General features: G+C 40.4%; 1 protein-coding gene and 1 pseudogene across 2 annotated transcripts in view; one reads left to right on the top strand and one right to left on the bottom strand.

Moving 5' to 3' along the window:
* The window catches only part of LOC137125463 (NACHT, LRR and PYD domains-containing protein 12-like), a 382,261-nt gene that overhangs the window by 153,450 nt on the left and 208,086 nt on the right, over positions 1-20,725 (bottom strand). The window lies entirely within an intron of this gene.
* Positions 132-13,499, top strand: LOC137125131 (NLR family CARD domain-containing protein 3-like; annotated as a pseudogene).

Here is a 20,725-nt window from a genome sequence, read left to right on the forward strand (position 1 = left end):
AATTTTTTCAAATCTAAAAACTGGTCAATAGAACCAGTTTCAAACTGTAGACCTCAACTCTGAAGAAACACCACTGTATTTTTACTCATGCTGCTAGAAGAGATGAGGTGTCTGTGAATGTGGACATTCATATCAGCTAACAACACAAGAACAGTTTTTACCATGATCCACTCTGGACTAAGTTGACAGGTTTTCATTGGTTAAAGACCCTGTTCACCTGGGGGCAGGAACCACAGTGAGCAACAGCTTTTTCTACTTTATCTTAATTACTTAAATACATGGTTTGGCTGTTTTCTGGGTCTTTTTTCACAGTCTGCAGTCAGTAGATGGATTTAATAGTGTTTTAAAATTCATGCTACAATTACAAATGTAAGATCACACAATTCTGCTGAGTTTTTTTTTTTAAAGCCAATAAACTCCACTTAAGTACAAGTGGACTAAGAACCTCCTCTTCAGATGGTCTTGGCTTTGTTGTTTGTTGCAGAAATTGCTTTGCTGCACAGTTTTATAGGAGACAATAACAGATCAACCTGACAAGCAGGAAAACCAACACAGTGAATTAAAAGCTGGTGATTCACAGTGGGATCAACATTACAAGCAGTTTTAATAAAGAGAAAATCATCTAATTCAGTAAAGTAACAAACACCTTGTGTCTCTGTGTGGACAGACATAATGTGAGCTCATTCTTCCTGCTTCCTCCACAGAGTGGACCAGCAGAGCTCAGAGGTTCCCAGTGGTCAGTTTGTCCAGCAGCATCAAACACACCTGGACTCCATATTTATGGTCTGTACATGTACAACTACTACTTTTCCATCTGTTGTGTCCACAATAATGTCCATGCTGCACTTTTTAGACCAGTGGATTGTCAGTCTGTCCAACATGGATCTGATGTTTGGCTCCATGGTTTTACTTGGATTGTGTCATTCATATAGTTTTCTGTTCCAGCTGCTGGAGGACAACATTGTCACTTTTGTGAAGAACGAGCTGAAGAAGATCCAGAAGAGTCTGAGTCCAGATTACCCAGAATGCTCAGAGTCAGAGGGAGGATGAGGAGTTGTTGGATGGTGAGGATGAAGAGCAGAGGAGGAGCAGCAGAGAGTCATTTCTGAAGATCACAGTGAACTTCCTGAGGAGAATGAAGCAGGAGGAGCTGGCTGACTGTCTGCAGAGCAGTAAGAGCATTTCTGTAAAGATTTAATCTGATAAATTGAGGTGGGTGGAAGAATGAATTTCCTGGAGAATCACAATTCAGGTCTTGTACAATTGTGAATCAGTTTGTAATGTTAAAAATCAATTTGTTAAAATTGTTTACAAAAGGTAAAAGTTGGTATTTGACAGCAAGAACATGGTGCGACATGAACAACATACAACCTGCACATATCATATGGTTATCTTGTATTTCAGCTTCACTTTTAGAACAATAAACAGTGGATATTTAAGTGCACTTTAGTGAATGGGTAATGTTGCAGTTGCAGTCATTACAGCAACACAGCAGAAGACTTTTTTCTTCCAAATCCTCTTTACCTAACAAAAGACCTGCCAACTCTTTTTACTAGAAACATTTAAGTAATGACATTTGTCAATAAATGACACTTACAGAATACAGTGCAGAGTAATTGTAATTACAATTTTATATTCATTTTCATTAAGATAATACACTAACGTTTACTCATATGTATATAATAAACCATTCCAGTTAACATACTGTCTCAAATATTAAAGAGTGCTGGTGTTAGTGCTGTCTGGAGGCCATGGTACTAGTCAAGATGTGATATTACCTGAGCCTGCATGAGGAGTTTGGTTGCATATTCAGAAAGGTAGGCCAAGACAATGGTTGACATCATGGTGGTTGTTTAGAGAAAGAAAATCTGTGATTTGATTGAAGACTATTCGCTCAATGGTCTTGGCCAGAAATGGAAAAAGGGAGACGAGTCTGTAATTTTCCACAAGCAGTGGAATAATCTGGGCCTGTTTAAATGTGCTGGGTTCAGTTCCTGTTGTGAGAGATGTACTTATGAATTTTGTAATGACTGGGATTAGTGTGAGTGCAATTGCTTGAAGGAGAGTAGAGGGGATTGGATCCAGAGACCAGGTGGTAGGATGGTTTGAGAAGAGGAGGAGGGATGCACTGTCCTCTGTCCTCGGTCAGAGTGGAAACGAGAGTGTCTTCATATGTTACACCTCTATTGTTAAACTAGTCAGAAGATAGCACCTGCTGTACCAGATGACCCAAAGTTTGACTGGGAAAAATGATTCTAACTTAGATTCAAATCAAATAAGATTCTATCTTCTGTTACTAATCCTTTACTTGCAGAAACTGGGACGAGCTCATGACTCCCTGACATCAAAAGTTGTTTCTATCACAAACCAAAAATGTGAAGATTTGTTTGCCTTTTCTTGCCGTTTGCTGTTTAAGACTAGTTTTAGTCAAGATTTATTTTGCCAGCCAGGGTTAGTGCTGGGGTGGCATTCTATGTGCCACAGAGTGCTGAGTGCAACAGCTTGTATAAATGACAGCTGGAAAAATAAAATTTGCCAAACAGCAGGAAAAAAACAGACAAATCACAACCTGTTTAATTTTTAAAAGGTTTCTTTTCTTTTAACTTTTACGGCAGCTTTTTTCAGTTGCTGTTTGTTTTGGGGGTTCTCCCTTCAGTCTCCTCTTCAGCAGGTAAAATGGATGTTCAGTTTACGATCTGGTGATTGACTCTGTCAGTGTAAAAGCCTCCACAGTCTTTTGTTGAGTTAATAGTGTGTTTTGGATCATTATCCTGCTACATATTAAAGTTCTGCTTTAGTTTTGAGTCTTTCCTCAAAACTAAACAAAATTTTGTGTTCACCTCTGAATTCATTCTGCTGCTATCATCCATTAAGATCAGTGAGCCTCTTCCAAAATCAGCCATGCTGCCCAAAACATGACACTACCTCCACTGTGCTTCACATATGAGCTTGTATGGTTTGGATTGTGAGGAGATTCTTTCTTCCTTCACACTTTGTTCTTTCCACCACTTTGGGAGAGGTTCATCTTAGGGAATAAATTGTTTTTTCTTCATTGATCATGTTGATTTTCTTGTTGTGTATTAATTCAGGATCTTCTCCTGGGGTTTGTCAACATGAGCATAAGTCAAAATTGAAGAAGAAGTTCCAGCATATGTTTGAGGGCATCGCTAAAGCAGGAAACCCAACTCTTCTGAATCAGATCTACACAGAGCTCTACATCACAGAGGGAGGGACTGGAGAGGTCAATGATGAACATGAGGTCAGACAGATTGAAACAGCATCCAGGAAACCAGTCAGACCAGAAACAACAATCAGACACGAAGACCTCCTTAAAGCCTCACCTGGAAGAGATGGACCAATCAGACGAGTGATGACAAAGGGAGTGGCTGGTATTGGGAAAACAGTCTTAACACAGAAGTTCACTCTGGACTGGGCTGAAGACAAAGCCAACCAGGACATACAGTTCACATTTCCATTGACTTTCAGAGAGATAAATGTGCTGAAAGAGAAAGTTCAGCTTGGTGGAACTTGTTCATCTCTTCTTTCCTGAAACCAAAGGAATCTGCAGGTTTGAAAAGTTCCAGGTTGTGTTCATCTTTGACGGTCTGGATGAGTGTCGACTTCCTCTGGACTTCCACAACAATGAGATCCTGAATGATGTTACAGAGTCCACCTCAGTGGATGTGCTGCTGACAAACCTCATCAGGGGGAACCTGCTTCCCTCTGCTCGCCTCTGGATCACCACACGACCTGCAGCAGCCAATCAGATCCCTTCTGAGTGTGTTGACATGGTGACAGAGGTCCGAGGATTCAATAATCCACAGAAGGAGTACTTCAGGAAGAGATTCAGAGATGAGGAGCAGGCCAGCAGAATCATCTCCCACATCAAGACATCACGAAGCCTCCACATCATGTGCCACATCCCAGTCTTCTGCTGGATCACTGCTACAGTTCTGGAGGATGTGTTGAAAACCAGAGAGGGAGGAGAGCTGCCCAAGACCCTGACTGAGATGTACATCCACTTCCTGGTGGTTCAATCCAAACTGAAGAACGTCAAGTATAATGGAGGAGCTGAGACAGATCCACACTGGAGTCCAGAGAACAAGAAGATGATTGAGTCTCTGGGAAAACTGGCTTTTGAGCAGCTGCAGAAAGGAAACCTGATCTTCTATGAATCAGACCTGACAGAGTGTGGCATCGATATCAGAGCAGCCTCAGTGTACTCAGGAGTGTTCACACAGATCTTTAAAGAGGAGAGAGGACTGTACCAGGACAAGGTGTTCTGCTTCGTCCATCTGAGTGTCCAGGAGTTTCTGGCTGCTCTTCATGTCCATCTGACTTTCATCAACTCTGGAGTCAATCTGCTGTCAGGAGAACAATCAAAGTCCCAGAAGTTAGAAACAATGGAATATGAAATTGCAGAGAAATCGTTTTACCACAATGCTGTGAACAAGGCCTTTCAGAGTCCAAATGGACACCTGAACCTGTTTCTCCGCTTTTTTCTGGGCCTGTCTCTGGAGACCAATCATATGCTTTTACGAGGCCTGTGGACACAGACAGGAATTAGCTCACAGACCAATCAGGACACAATTCAGTACATCAAGAAGATCAGTGAGAATCTGTCTGCAGAGAAAAGCATCAACCTGTTCCACTGTCTGAATGAACTAAATGATTGTTCTCTAGTGGAGCAGATCCAACAGTACCTGAGATCAGGAAGTCTCTCCACAAATGAACTGTCTCCTGCTCAGTGGTCAGCTCTGGTCTTCATCTTACTGTCATCAGAAAAAGACTTGGACGTGTTTGACCTGAAGAAATATTCTGCTTCAGAGGAGGCTCTGCTGAAGCTGCTGCCTGTGGTCAAAGCCTCCAAAAGAGTTTTGTAAGAAAACGGCTAGATTTACCAATCAGTTATTTCAAAGAGGGAAAAAAAATTCAATATTGTATTTTTCATTTTTTCTTTTTACTCCAGGCTGAGTGGCTGTAACCTGTCAGAGAGAAGCTGTGAAGCTCTGTCCTCAGTTCTCATCTCCCAGTCCTCTAGTCTGAGAGAACTGGACCTGAGTAACAACAACCTTCAGGATTCAGGAGTGAAATTACTCTCTGATGGACTGAAGAGTCCACACTGTCACCTGGAGACTCTCAGGTCAGGATTCATCAAACTATTAAACTAATTTTCATTTAAAATTTCATTTACAAGTGTAAAGTGCATTCAGTCCCTTTTTTTAAATTCTCATGCAGCACTGTTGGTAAAACAAAGTGAGTAGTAATAAGATGTATTTATTGGAGGCAAATAATTTCTCCTGTATGTTTCACTAGGGGCCTCAAAGAAAGCCCTCTGGCATGTCCCTCTTCTAACAAGCTGTTTTCTAATGGCATATATGATAGGATATTACTACCAATCAAGATTATATCAGTTATGAAAGACTATGTTTAACTATATTATTTTCAGAAATATTGCTATTTTAAAAAAACTGAATTGTAATAAAAATACGTTTAACACCTTCTATTTGAAAGACTTTTAAATGCATGAAGCCAAAAAAATGGAACTTGCCATGGGTAGGGAGGAGCAGACAGAAGAAATGTGCAATTCAGTTTTGTTCATACAAAACCCTTCCTGAAGGGCTGTGTGGAAGTATGACCACATTCAGTGTATTTTTGTGGACCAAATAGACCTGAACTGAAAACAAGAAACACTGCACAGATGGTTCCTGTGTTGTCTTGTGTGTCTGCAGACTGTCAGGTTGTCTGGTCACAGAGGAAGGTTGTGCTTCTCTGGCCTCAGCTCTGAGCTCCAACCCCTCCCATCTGAGAGAACTGGACCTGAGCTACAATCGTCCAGGAGACTCAGGAGTGAAGCTGCTGTCTGCTGGAGTAGATGATCCACACTGGAGACTAAAGACTCTCAGGTATGAAGAGGGCTGCTGCAGCCATAGACAATGTCTCATAGAGGAGGAAGGGCTGGAATGTTTTTTCAGTGGCAGCTGATGATAGATCGCTAGAAAAACAAGTTGCATAAAAAAAGTTTTCTCACAATCGTGATTGTAGTCGTTGATCATGTCTCTACACAGTGTATGTGTTACACTGTTTCCTTTACCAGATCGTGAACTTTGGTTTTATTGAGAATACAAATACTTGGTTTACTTTATTTTCACACTTTATCAGCACAAAATCAGCTTTCATTCATTTCAGCTGCGAGACTTCTAATTCACGAAACATCTCATACTGGTTTTACAGTGAAGGAACTGAGCAAAATAGCACATTTAATAGTAGTTTACTATGAAGGTGTCGATTCAAGCTCGGACAAATTGTGGTTGAGAAAACTCCAAAATTGAGTATTCAGTTTTTCTGCTAAGACTTGTAGACTTGGACTCATCTCCTATGTGTTCCCTGCTGGAACAGCTTCCTGTGGAAGCACTGCTCTAAAGACAGGGCAGTCAGAAGGTCTGCTGAGGTGTGACAGCAGAGTTCAAAGGATGCATTTGGTCACCATGATGAAATTGCTCTCACAAATCCCCTCCTACATCATTCAGTGATAACTAAAAGACGGTTGGGATTCATCAGGGCTGAGCAGTAAGATTTTTCAACCCAATTCACAATAAAGTCATCTCAAGGAACTTTAAATAATAAAGTCAAAACTATATAAAGATATATAAAGAAAACCCAACAGTTCTCCCTTGAGCAAGTCCTAGGAGAGGAAAAACTCCCTTTAATGGAAGAAACCTCCAGCAGAACTTTTTACCTTCAAAACATAACATCAAACCAGCTGCAAGTGCTGGTGTCGTAGCCAGAATGTCTTTTCAGTCCCTGTGGCAGTGACCTCATTCCCTCTACCACCTTTGTTGTTTAGTATAAGGTTACTACTCGACGCCTCCTTTCTTTGTGAGCAGCATGTGCTTTGGCATCTCGTTTTCTTCCACGACCTCCTTCGATGTTGTTGTGTGTATGCAATTGATGAGCCTCTGTTGGTTGTAATATACGTAGTTAATATATTGCATCCACAGGTTGTCAACAATCCATGACAGAGACTATGTGGAAGAATATAGGTCAAGCAAGTGTAGGATCAGCCACACTTGTTGTTGCCCTGGAATTATGGGTGAGTTGCTGACTGATCTCTTAATTGTGCTAATTGTGTTAATTGTGCCATAGTTCACTGATCATCCAGCAACCGTGGTGAAGAAAATAAACGTGCACATTCGGATCATGCCTTGTAGGTCATCTTCCACAGCTGTGGTCTCCTTGTTGAGTCACACGACAATTTTCTCCACCTTCACTGCTGTATTAAAAGTCAGTAGTACTTGATGTGATCCTGTGAAATGTCTCTGCTTCCAGTGTTTCCTCCGGTGGTCCTTGATGAGCACCCGGTCACCTGGTTTGAGATTGTGCAGTCTGCTGGCTGCAGGGGTAGACAGGGCTTCTTTCACCTGGGGACACTATAGTTAAAAGAGCACATTGTCATGACAAACTCGTCAGAGTTGCAAAGAAATGCATTCTTTGCAAACGTTTTGCTACTTATCTAAGCAGCTTCTTGAAGAAGCTGCTCAGGTGAAATGTACTAACTAAAGTTTCCTGTGTTTGCACAAGGAAAAAATGCAATTACTCTGTCAAATTTTGTGGTGCTCAAACCCACAATTCCTCATAAAGTAAGGCTTTTTTTAGACTTGTTGACTTTCATAGGTGAAAAAAAGGCGAAACGTTTCTAACCAAGGTAAAGAAGTCCAGTTAATATGATTCAACCTTCAGATCACCAAGCCTGGATGACTGAGAACCTTCACCGAGTTCAAAGAAGGCATTGTGAGAGAAGGAAATTTCTCTCACACCAGCTCCTGCACCTTCTCCACCAAAGAGGTGACTTTTCACATGCCTACAACCAGCCCATGAAACAGGGATCAGCACACCTAGGCCCTGACCTTGACTGCCACCCAGGATGCATTGCATCTGACCCCAATTCTTGTCCCCGGGGGACACAAAATCTTAGAACCCAGTTAAACAACCAGCATGTTGATGACCCACCTGGACAATAATGAATGAGTCCTCGAGTAAACTGCTCTAATCACACTTTGACATGTGCTTACAAAGATCTAAACAGGTTCACAACTGACACTGAAAGTACACAGTTGTAATTTCTCCCTATTGTGCATAATAATTCTACCATTGGAGATAAAACACTGAACTGCTGACAATCACCAACAGCAAACGTATCTTATCAGATAGGAGGAATATACATACATACAAATCAGGCTTTTAACAGAGAAGTCAGAGTCCATAGTATACAGAGTGAAGGAGAACATGGAGAAAAATTGCTGCTGGGAAAGTAGAGCCTTTATGCCATTGCTACTCTGACCCCCCTGCTCCATATCAGTCCAAGATAAGGTCTCCAGTTCTTTTAGTCTTTGCTGAATGTCCATCCCTACATACAAGCCTCCATTAGAACAGAAGAATCAAACAGTGTGTGTCTGAGAGCCATGTAATGTCCATGTGTGCATGCTGACAGATAATGTGCTGCTCTGACCCCCCTCCTCCTTTCAGGGTGGAGCCTGGTGGAGAACGATGGCTGAGACCAGGTCTGAGGAAGTGTAAGTGTGTTTTTAATGAGATTGATGGAAACAAAGCAGCAACATTCAACCATCTTCAAACTGTCACATCACTCATTCACATCATCAAAGTGTCAAGAAATGAACAGATGATGGATTAATAACTGCAGCTGTTTGTGTCTTGTTCTCTCCATCAGATTTCTGTCAACTCACAATCGACAAAAACACAGTGAACAGGAAACTACAACTGTCTGACAACAACAGGAAGGTGAAACTGGTGGAGAAGGATCAGTCATATCCTGATCATCCAGACAGATTTGATACTTGGCCTCAGCTGCTGTGTAGTGATGGTCTGACTGGTCGCTGTTACTGGGAGGTGGAGTGGAGGGAATGTGTTGATATATCAGTGAGTTACAGAGGAATCAGAAAGAAAGGATACACTGATAACTGTGTGTTTGGTAGGAACAATCACTCCTGGACTCTTGGCTGCTCCGATGAGGGTGGATACTCTGTCTGTCACACTATGAGAGGACTGCCCATCTCCTCCTCCTCTGCCACCTCCTCCGTGTCTAACAGAGTAGCAGTGTATGTGGACTGTCCTGCTGGGACTCTGTCCTTCTACAGAGTCTCCTCTGACAAACTGATCCACCTCCACACCTACAACAGCACATTCACTGAACCTCTGTATGCTGGGTTTGGACTCTGGTCACCTGACTCCTCAGTGACTTTGTGTCTAGTGTAATATTGAGAACATAGACAGCCCATCCATTAAGCTGGGGACACACCTGAAGACTAGCAATGACTGTCAAAGACTGGACAGTTCAAACATAAACACTGTTTCCACCAACTATCACAGATTTCTAGTCTCTAACAGTCTACGAGCAGCTCACAGCTGTTTCACTGACAAACTGTGGGCAATACACTTAACAACTTACCGGGACATCTGAATGTCCTGGAGATAGAGCAGAAAAGTCTTTCGTGTTCTTGTGCCAAAAGAAATATGGCGGCAAGCAGGAACCTTGACTTTTAAACTTAACAATCTAAGAGTAAAGTCATCATTAAAGACAAAAGACAAAAAACAAAAACAAATGACAAAATCATGGACGTGAAGTCGAGAACGACGCACATTATAGAGCCATGTAAAGCTGTAGTTACTGTAGGTCTCAAATCACATTGTCAATTGGCTGTACATTCGTTAATTGTGCTGATCTTTAGATAATATAGTTAGTTGCGTAGGGCCCCCGCTTGTGGCATCATTAAATAAATAACTATTTATATCTAATTATTTGTTATTGCAAAAATGAATGTTCAAAAGTGCAGTTTTCTTTCTGTTTTAGTCTTTTCTGCAGTGCTTGGCCTATGTGATTTGTATATTTAGTGATATCTACTTCATAGTAAACTCACTGCACTGGGCAGGAAACTGACTGTTCTTCTGTGTTCTGATTTGCTAAGGGAATTCAGTGAGTGAATAGCTGCATTGTTTTCTGTTACCTGAAGCCTCAGTCATGGTATCTGTTACTACAAGCTAAAGATCAACATGCTATGCTGTGTTCAAAATACAAAATAATTAAATTTTTAAGAAATAAATGAGTCAAAAGAAGCATGTAAATAATAAGGCCAAAGATACACCAATCAAGCACAACATTATGACCACCTGTGCAATCTAAGACAATCCAGAACAGCAGCTCTGCCATGAATTCTACTTTTTACAAGGTTAGAATTTCTTAGTTTTTAGGCTGAAACTCTCAGAAAGGTGATAATTCTACTATGTGTGTATTCTTGAGGTCGTACTGCAGTACATTATAAGAAGAGGTGGTTCTAGTGTTGTGGCCATCATATTTAAAATGAGCGAGGGGCCTTTCAGAGAAGCTTTGCCTGTTTTGAGCTTATCTGTTCAGTCTGTCCATGTCAGTTTCTTTCTCTTTCAGATTTACATGTCAAGTTTAGTTCTAAATGATTCCTTTTGAAGGAGGTTACAAGAAGAAGGCTAATGGCAGGTAGTGAACTCTGAACAAAAGGCTAAACACAAACTATCAACTCAACTAAACACTATGGAAATTAACTTAAAGAAAACAAAGCGGGTCAAACGTCACAAGCAAACAAAATAAACACTAGCGAAACAGCTGAGAAATAAATTAAAACACGGATGTGAAACATAAACTGATAAACCCAAAAGGACAAACTGGAAAAGACCAAGGAAACTAACAAACAGGAACCAACAGGAACACACCAAATAAAATAAGACATGGATGAGAAACAAACTACTAAACAAAATGAACAAACGGAAAAAGACTAAAGAAACTTATAAACAGATACACGCTGAACCTCAGACCAGACCAGGAAAACGGAGTCCAATATCCAGGGGACAGGACTGCTACAATCAGGTAAACCAAGAGAGTTCAGAGTGTTTGCAGGGAGAGAGGAGATGAGGATCTTCAGGGCAGTTGTTACCATCAGCAGTGTTAGTACCACAGTGTGTCAATCACTGCTTTCTAACAAACCCAGTCACTGTCCCCACTGTTGTATCATTGACAGGTTTCATTGATTGACTTTGGATTAAGTTTAAAAATAGACTCACTGACACATTAATAGAGTCGACTGTGTTTTATGATTGTTTGATTCTGTGAGAGAGGCAAACATCTGGAAACATCTGGAACAAGGAGCACCCAGCGCTTTTCAAGCTATTCTTCTCAAACATGTGTTTTATGTTTATCTGATGGTTTTTGTTCAACGTCTTCATTTTTTAGTTTTAGCTTTAGTCATAGTCAGGACAATGGCTCAAAATTAATTGTTTCACAAATCATTATTTTTTTACCATGTAATTAATTAACACACTATTCTTAATAATCTAGTCAGTGTCTGTGTCCCCTGTTTAACCTGATCTCAGGTGACTTTCCCGACCCCTCCCACTCTGGGCTGAGCGCAGGTCCAGTCACCTGAGTGAAGTGAAGGAGCTGGATGCTGAGCGGCTGCAGGTTTCTCTCTCCCCCCTACCGGTAACTTTCCACTTTTTAATCCTCTGCTTTTACACCGACAACAAGTGTTCAAACATCATTTCACCTCCAACATGTCAAATGAAGAGTTTAAAGTCTGCAAAGACGTCGATGTCCTGCTGAGAACACGTCTGTCCTCGGGTTATTTTTCCCGGTTTTTAAACTGAGTTCTTGACGGAAAAGACACAGAAATCGGTTTTGATCTCATTCTAACTCACAATCGGATGAACGGCTTCTTCTGTCCTGCATTTTGTCTGAGAGAGTGAACCACAGACCTGCCACACAGGAACTAAACTCACTTCCTCTTTCTTCTTTGTGGTTTATGTCTGTTGGCAAATAACTCATTTAAATAAAACATAAATTTTAAAATCTAATAAAAACATTCAATTTTACATGATATGTCCTTTAACTCTTGGTATTTGAACTACATTTTTACTGATACTCCTGTACTTTTATACCAGCAGTAATCGGGATTTTAATAGAGTATTTTTTTTAATTTTGGAACTTAGCAGTGCTGGATTCAGTTTGTCCTGTTTCTTCAGTGAATTGATGAGTTTTATTTCTTTCTGATAACTTTTTGTTTGACCACAGCAGAAAACCTAAAGAACAAAACTCTGCAATAACTGTTACTGACATTGTAAAAAAAATCTGAACAGTTTTCCTGTGATTATAAATTAACAGTATTTAAGAGTAACTTGTGTTCTCTCTGCTCCTACAGCAGAAACAGCCTGATATTAAAAGTAATTTTTAATTTTGTGCATCAAATATTGAGAATAGTGTCATCAGACAACAGAGAAGTTTAGAAGAACATTATAATAATCCTACATTATTTCATTGAGACTTTCTCGCTTAATATTTATATTAATTTCATTTTGTTTTTGTTTTTTTACCAGCTTCTGATTCTCTTTTAGTTATGTGTTATATAAAGCCTATTTCAGACATGCACTGGAATCCTGATCTTATCCTGACGTTTTTAGAAGTGGTTGTATGTGTGAACAAAAATGTCTGAGGGAAACGGCTTTATATACTTGAATTTTAATTTTGTGCTTTCAGGTCTGAAATGTGCTTGAATTTTAGATAAAGTGCTTGAAAGTACTTGAAAAAGTAACTGTGTCTTTCACAATAAATAGCAGTGCGACCAAGTAGTTAGTTTGTTTAGTAGATGGAGAAATAAACTAGTCTTAATTAAACTGTTACACCTGGGTCTCCGTGTGACTGATCGGTCAGTCCGTTTTCATGTGTGACCCTGACCCACCCCAACACACTGCGCCCACATGCCAAGAGGCTGTTGTTTTCATTAGCGTTGGCTCGAAACGAAAACCACAACACATGGATAAAGAGGACCAAATCCACACACAGCCTTCTGCAAAAAAGACCTGCAGCTTTTCACCGTAGCAGTGTCTGCCCTTAGCTTTTGGTCTGAGGTTTGGTTTCCCATTTGTTTTTCCCTGTTTGGTTCACCTTAGTTATTTAGTTAGTTCCCTTGCTTCCCCGGCAAGGTTATAATTTAGTTATTCTTCCATCTCCAGTCTGTTTAAGTTCATGTTCTCTTTTACTTTGTTTATTTAGTTATTACTACGTGTGTTCTCCTGCCCTAGAGAGGGTGTCTGCTTCCTGAATCTGAACTCCTCGTGGAGTGATTTTTAGTGCTTTCTCTTTTGTCAATAAACCCTCATTCACCATAACACCTCCCCTCGCCGTCTCCTGTTTTGGGTCCTACTATAAGTTAAATATACACAGTAGTGTGGCAGAGAGAGGGAGACAGAAAAGGAGAGACAACTTTGGATAATGAAGACACAAAGTTAATGTCATACAGTGGTGACAATTGTGGGGTGAGAGGAGAGGAGAGAGGGACAAGAGGAGGAAAGGAGCTCAGTGAATCGGGGGGTGGGTCCCCAGCAGTCTAAGCCTATGGCAGCATAACTATAACTAACTATATGCTTTATTAAAGAGGAAGGTTTTGAGCCTAGACTTAAAAGTAGAGAGGGTGTCTGCTTCCCAAATCTGAACTGGGAGCTGGTTCCACAGGAGAGGAGCTTGATAGCTAAAGGCTTTACCTCCCATTCTACCTTTGGAAATTCTGGGAACCACAAGTAGGCCTGCATTCTGAGATCAAAGTGGTCTACTGGGATGATATGGTGCTATGAGGTCTTATATATGATGGAGCCTGACCATTCAGAGCTTTATATGTAAGAAGCAGGGTTTTAAATTCTATTCTAGATTTAATGGGAAGCCAATGGAGAGAAGCTAGTGAAGGTGAAATATGATCTCTCTTGCTAGTTCCAGTCAGCACTCTTGTTGCAGCATTTTGGATTAATTGCAGGCTCTTTAGTTACTGGGGCATCCTGAAAGTAGGGAATTACAGTAGTCCAACCTAGACGTAACAAATGCATGGACCAGTTTTTCTGCATCACTTTGAGACAGGATACTCCTAATTTTGGCAATGTTCTGTTGGTGGAAGAAGGCTGTTCTAGAGATTTGTTTTATATGTGAGGTAAAGGACAGATCCTGATCAAAAATAACTCCAAATTTCATGTTCCAGTCTCTGTAATAAAATGTTATGATCAATGGTATCAAGTGCAGCACTAAGATCTAACAGAACAAGTATAGAGATGAGTCCATTATCTGAGGCCATGAGAAGATCGTTGGTGACTTTTACCAGTGCTGTTTCTGTACTATGATGAACTCTAAATCCTGACTGAAAGTCTTCATACAAATTATTCCTATGAAGGTGATCACATAATTGTTTTGCAACTACTTTTTCAATTATTTTAGAAATAAAGGGGAGATTAGATATTGGTCTGTAATTGGCTAAAACACCTGGGTCAAGACAGGGTTTTTTAAGTAGTGGTTTAATTACAGCTACCTTATAGGCCTGTGGTACATAGACTGTTTCTAAAGATAGATTGATGATATCTAATATGAACGTATCTATTAAGGGTAAAGCTTCCTTGAGCAGCTTAGTTGGAATAGGGTCCAGCAGACAGGTTGTTGGTTTAGATGAGGTTATAATTGAAGTTAGCTCAGAGAGATCTATGGGTAAAAAGCAGTCTAACAGGGATTGGGGCCTTAATGATGATTCTAGCACTGCTGTACATTAAGATTTATCTGTAATATTTGGGGGGAGGATCTGGTGAATTCTTTCTCTAATAGCTACAATTTTATTCATAAAGAAAGTCATGAAGTCATTGCTGCTCAGAGTTAAGGGAAAAATTTGCGATTTTCCAGATTTGCGGTAAGCGTATTGCGTCACTTCCCGTTTCTGCACACTTTGGGTTTCTGCCGAAGGACTGTTTACTGATTAATTGTAGCTGTACTTTTACTTGAATAAGTGATTTCTTCACGTAAGAATTAATACTTAGTCGTAACATACGCTTGTATTACACAAGCACCTGCTCTTACAAAACAAAACCAGCTAAAGTTTACAAATTCCAGATTTCACTTATATTAGCTTCGTTAGCTTAGCGGTTATCCATTAGCAATGGCTTCTCTGTCTCCCTCTGTCTCTCCTTCTCTCACTTGCTCGGTGTGTCTCATGTTCAGTTTTTCCTCTGCCTCCTTTAGTGATAATGGTATATGTAATAAGTGTAAGGTTTTTGCAGCTTTGGAGGCGAGGCTCACGGAATTGGAAGCACGGCTCCGCACCATGGAAAACAACTCCGCTAGTCAGGCCCCGGTAGCTGGTGCGGGCCGACCTAGCGTAGCCCCTGCTAGCTGTCCCCCGGCAGTTCCCGAGCAGCCGGGAAGCCAGTCCGGCTGGGTGACGGTTCGTAAGAGATCTAATGCTAAACAGACGCCCGAGGTTCACCACCAGTCGGTTCACGTTTCCAATCGATTTTCCCCACTCAGCGACACACCCGCTGAGAAACCGACTCTGGTAATTGGCAGCTCCATAGTCAGAAACGTGAAGTTAGAGACTCCAGCGGCCGTAGTCAAATGTCTTCCTGGGGCCAGAGCGGGCGACGTTGAATCATATTTGAAACTCCTGGCTAAGGATAAACGTAAATACAGTAATATTATTATTCACGTGGGAGTTAATGACGCCCGATTACGCAAATCGGAGGTCACTAAAATGAATGTTGAATCGGTGTGTAACTTTGCAAAAACAATGTCGGACTCCGTAATTTTCTCTGGTCCCCTGCCAAATCTGACCAGTGACGACATGTACACCCGCATGTCGTCATTCAACCGCTGGCTGTCTAGGTGGTGTCCAGCAAACGATGTGGGCTACATAGACAATTGGAAACGTTTTTGGGGAAAACCTAGGCTGATTAGGAGAGATGGCATCCATCCTACTTTAGATGGTGCAGCTTTCTTATCCAGAAATATGGCTGGTTTTATTAAACAACCAAAAGAATGACAATCCAGAGTTAAGCGTAGGATGCAGAGATCCAGTCCTACACGCCTCTCTGCAGTGTCCTTACAACCGTCACCCCCCCACAACTCCCACATACCTATAGAGACTGTGTCTGTTCCCCGACCTAAATTACATAAAGTAAATATGACGACAAGAGGAGTTAATCATAATAACCTAATAAAAGTTAAGACTACTCCTCTTACAGAACAAAACCCCAAAACTATTAAATGTGGATTATTAAATATCAGATCTCTCTCTTCTAAATCTCTGTTAGTAAATGAGTTAATAAGCGATCATCAATTCAATTTATTTTGTCTCACTGAAACTTGGTTGCAGCAGGAAGAATATGTCAGTTTAAATGAGTCATATTAATTATCATGTTCCTAGAAGCACAGGCCGAGGTGGAGGAGTTGCAGCAATCTTCCATTCTAGCTTATCAATAAACCCTAGACCTAAACATAGCTATAACTCATTTGAGAGCCTTACTCTTAGCCTTTCACACCCAAACTGGAAAACTCAAAAACCACTATTATTTGTTATCGTGTACCGTCCTCCAGTCCCTTACTCAGAGTTTTTGATTGAATTTTCTGATTTTCTAGCTGATTTAGTGCTTAGTACAGATAAAGTCATTATAGTGGGTGACTTTAACATTCATGTAGATGCTGACAGTAACTGCCTGAGCACTGCGTTTAATTCATTATTAGATTCAATTGGTTTTTCCCAAAATGTAAATAAACCCACTCACTGTTTTAGTCACACGTTAGACCTTGTCCTTACGTATGGAATTGAAACGGATAATTTAACAATATTTCCTCACAACTCTCTTCTGTCTGACCATTTTTTAATAACATTTGAATTTACAATAACGGACTATATAGCAGTTAGGGAAAAATTCCACTATAGCAGATGCTTAAGTGAAAAAGCTGTCAACAAATTTAAAGAAATTATTTCTTCATCTTTTTCACCACCATGTGTCAATACTATTGTGAGTAGCCATCTTACTCCTGTACAAATTGATTACTTAGTTGACGATTCTGCAGCCTCATTGCGTATGATACTAGATACAGTTGCCTCTCTGAAAAAGAAGGCAGTGAATCAGAGGAGCCGACCTCCATGGTACAATTCACAAATGCACAGCTTAAAGCAGGTGTCACGAAAGTTAGAAAGGAAGTGGCGTTCAACTAATTTAGAAGAATCTCATTTAGCCTGAAAAAACAGTTTAGAAATGTACAAAAAAGCTCTCAGTGATGCCAGAACAACATATTATTCATCATTAATAAAAGAAAACAAGAACAACCCCGGTTTCTGTTCAGCACTGTAGCCAGGCTGACTAAGAGCCATAGTTCTGTTGAGCCTACTATTCCCTTAACTTTGAGCAGCAATGACTTCATGACCTTCTTTATGAATAAAATTGTAGCTATTAGAGAAAGTATTCACCAGATCCTCCCCCCAAAAATTACAGATAGATCTTCATGTACAGCAGTGCTAGAATCATGGATAAGGCCCCAATACCTGTTAGACTGCTTTTTACCCATAGATCTCTCTGAGCTAACTTCAATTATTACCTCATCTAAACCAACAACCTGTCTGCTAGACCCTATTCCAACTAAGCTGCTCAAGGAAGCTTTACCCTTAATAGATACGTTCATATTAGATATCATCAATCTATCTTTAGAAACAGGCTATGTACCACAGGCCTATAAGGTAGCTGTAATTAAACCATTACTTAAAAAACCCTGTCTTGACCCAGGTGTTTTAGCCAATTACAGACCAATATCTAATCTCCCCTTTATTTCTAAAATAATTGAAAAAGTAGTCGCAAAACAATTATGTGATCACCTTCATAGGAATAATTTGTATGAAGAGTTTCAGTCAGGATTTAGAGTTCATCATAGTACAGAAACAGCACTGGTAAAAGTCACCAACGATCTTCTCATGGCCTCAGATAATGGACTCATCTCTATACTTGTTCTGTTAGATCTTAGTGCTGCATTTGATACCATTGATCATAACATTTTATTACAGAGACTGGAACATGAAATTGGAATTACAGGAACTGCACTAGGTTGGTTTAAATCTTATCTGTCTGATAGATTTCAATTTGTTCATGTTAATGATGAATCCTCCATGCACACAAAGGTTAGCTATGGAGTTCCACAAGGCTCTGTGTTAGGACCAATACTTTTTACTTTATATATGTCTCCTTTAGGCAACATTATTAGAAAACACTCCAAAAATTTCCACTGCTATGCTGATGATACCCAGCTATATTTATCTATGGAACCAGATGAAAATAATCAGTTAATAAAGCTTCAAGCCTACAAGACATAAAGGCCTGGATGTCCCACAATTTTTTACTTTTAAACTCAGACAAAACTGAAGTCATAGTATTTGGGCCCAAAAATCTCAGAGATATGATGTCCAACCATATTGTTACCCTAGATTGCATAAGTCTGGCCTCCAGTACTACTGCAAGGAACCTTGGAGTTATTTTTGATCAGGATCTGTCCTTTAAGTCACATATAAAACAAATCTCTAGAACAGCCTTCTTCCACCTACGGAACATTGCCAAAATTAGGAGCATACTGTCTCAAAGTGATGCCGAAAAACTGGTCCATGCATTTGTTACTTCTAGGTTGGACTACTGTAATTCCCTACTTTCAGGATGCCCCAGTAACTAAAGAGCCTGCAATTAATCCAAAATGCTGCAGCAAGAGTGCTGACTGGAACTAGCAAGAGAGATCATATTTCACCTTCACTAGCTTCTCTCCATTGGCTTCCTATTAAATTTAGAATAGAATTTAAAACCCTGCTTCTTACATATAAAGCTCTGAATGGTCAGGCTCCATCATATATAGAAGATCTCATAGCACCATATCATCCCAGTAGACCACTTCGCTCTCAGAATGCAGGCCTACTTGTGGTTCCCAGAATTTCCAAAAGTAGAATGGGAGGCAGAGCCTTTAGCTATCAAGCTCCTCTCTTGTGGAACCAGCTCCCAGTTCAGATTCGGGAAGCAGACACCCTCTCTACTTTTAAGTCTAGGCTTAAAACCTTCCTTTTTAATAAAGCATATAGTTAGTTATAGTTATGCTGCCATAGGCTTAGACTGCTGGGGGACCCACCCCCCAATGCACTGAGCTCCTTTCCTCCTCTTGACCATCTCTCCTCTCCTCTCACCCCGCAATTGTCACCACTGTATGTCATTAACTCTGTGTGTTCTCTCCCGTAGTTGTCTTTGTCCTCCTCTGTCCCCCTCTCTCTGTCCCTTTCTGCAGGTGTCCCCCGGCTTTGAAGCTGTGTTCCAGCGTGCAGCTACTGGTCCTACCAATCTGCCCGATGTTTTGTTGTTGCTTTTTGTTGCTCTGCTGTTTTCTCTCTCCCCTTTCCACTCACCCCAACCGGTCGAGGCAGATGGCCGTCCACCCTGAGCCTGGTTCTGCTGGAGGTTTCTTCCGTTAAAGGGAGTTTTTCCTCTCCACTGTTGCCTATGGCTTGCTCCAGGGGGAATTGTTGGGTTCTCTTTATATATCTTTATAATCTTGACTTTATTCTGTAAAGTGCCCTGAGATGACTTTGTTGTGAATTGGCGCTATATAAATAAAGTTGAATTGAATTGAATTGAAAACTAGGCTCAACAGAACTATGGCTCTTAGTCAGCCTGGCTACAGTGCTGAACAGAAACTGGGGGTTGTTCTTGTTTTCTTCTATTAATGATGAATAATATGCTGTTCTGGCATCACTGAGAGCTTTTTTGTACATTTTTAAACTATTTTTCCAGGCTAAATGAGATTCTTCTAAATTTCTGAAACGTCACTTCCTTTCCAACTTTCGTGTTGCCTGTTTTAAGTTGCGTGTTTGTGAACTATACCATGGAGATCACCTCTTCTGGTTTACTGCCTTCTTTTTCAGAGGGGCAACACTATCGAGTATTGTACGTAGTGAGGCTGCAGAATTGTCAACAAGATAATCAAGTTGTGCAGGAGTAACAATAAGGAGACTACTTTCCATTGTATTAACATATGGTGAAGCAAATGATGAAGAAATAATTTCTTTAAATTTGTTGACAGCTTTTTCACTTAAGCATCTGCTATAGTAGAATTTTTCCCTAACTGCTGTATAGTCTGTTATTGTAAATTTAAATGTTTTTAGAAAATGGTCAGACAGAAGAGAATTGTGAGGAAATAATGTTATATTATCCGTTTCAATGCCATATGTAGGGACAAAGGACTGGAGGACGGTACACGATAACAAATAATAGTGGTTTTTGAGTTTTTCAGTTTGGGTGTGAAAGGTTAAGAGTAAGACTCTCAAATGAGTTATAGCTATGTTTAGGTCTAGGAATTATTGATAAGTTAGAATGGAAGATTGCTGCAACTCCTCCACCTCAGCCTGTGCTTCTAGGAACATGATAATTAATATGACTCATTTAAACTGACATATTCTTCCTGCTGCAACCAAGTTTCAGTAAGACAAAATAAATCCAAAACAGAGATTTAGAAGAGAGAGATCTGATATTTAATAATCCACATTTAATAGTTCTGGGGTTTTGTTCTGTAAGAGGAGTAGTCTCAACTTTTATTAGGTTATTATGATTAACTCCTCTTGTTGTCATTTTTGGTTTATGTATCAAGACCCAATATGACCAGCACCTGTACAATGAGTTTGGTTGTGTATTACGTGAGGTAGGGTCTGATCTTTCTGATGTTGGAGAGGGCAAATCTGCATGATTTGATCCTTAAAGGTCAGTTGGTCGTCGATGACGACCCCCAGATTTCTGTCCTCCTTAGTGGGGACAATCCCTGTGGATCCAATGTTAATTCCGATGTTTTGTTGTGTCAAAG

The sequence above is a fragment of the Channa argus genome, chromosome 4 (genome assembly GCF_033026475.1).
Source record: "Channa argus isolate prfri chromosome 4, Channa argus male v1.0, whole genome shotgun sequence".
In the NCBI taxonomy this organism is placed as follows: domain Eukaryota; kingdom Metazoa; phylum Chordata; class Actinopteri; order Anabantiformes; family Channidae; genus Channa; species Channa argus.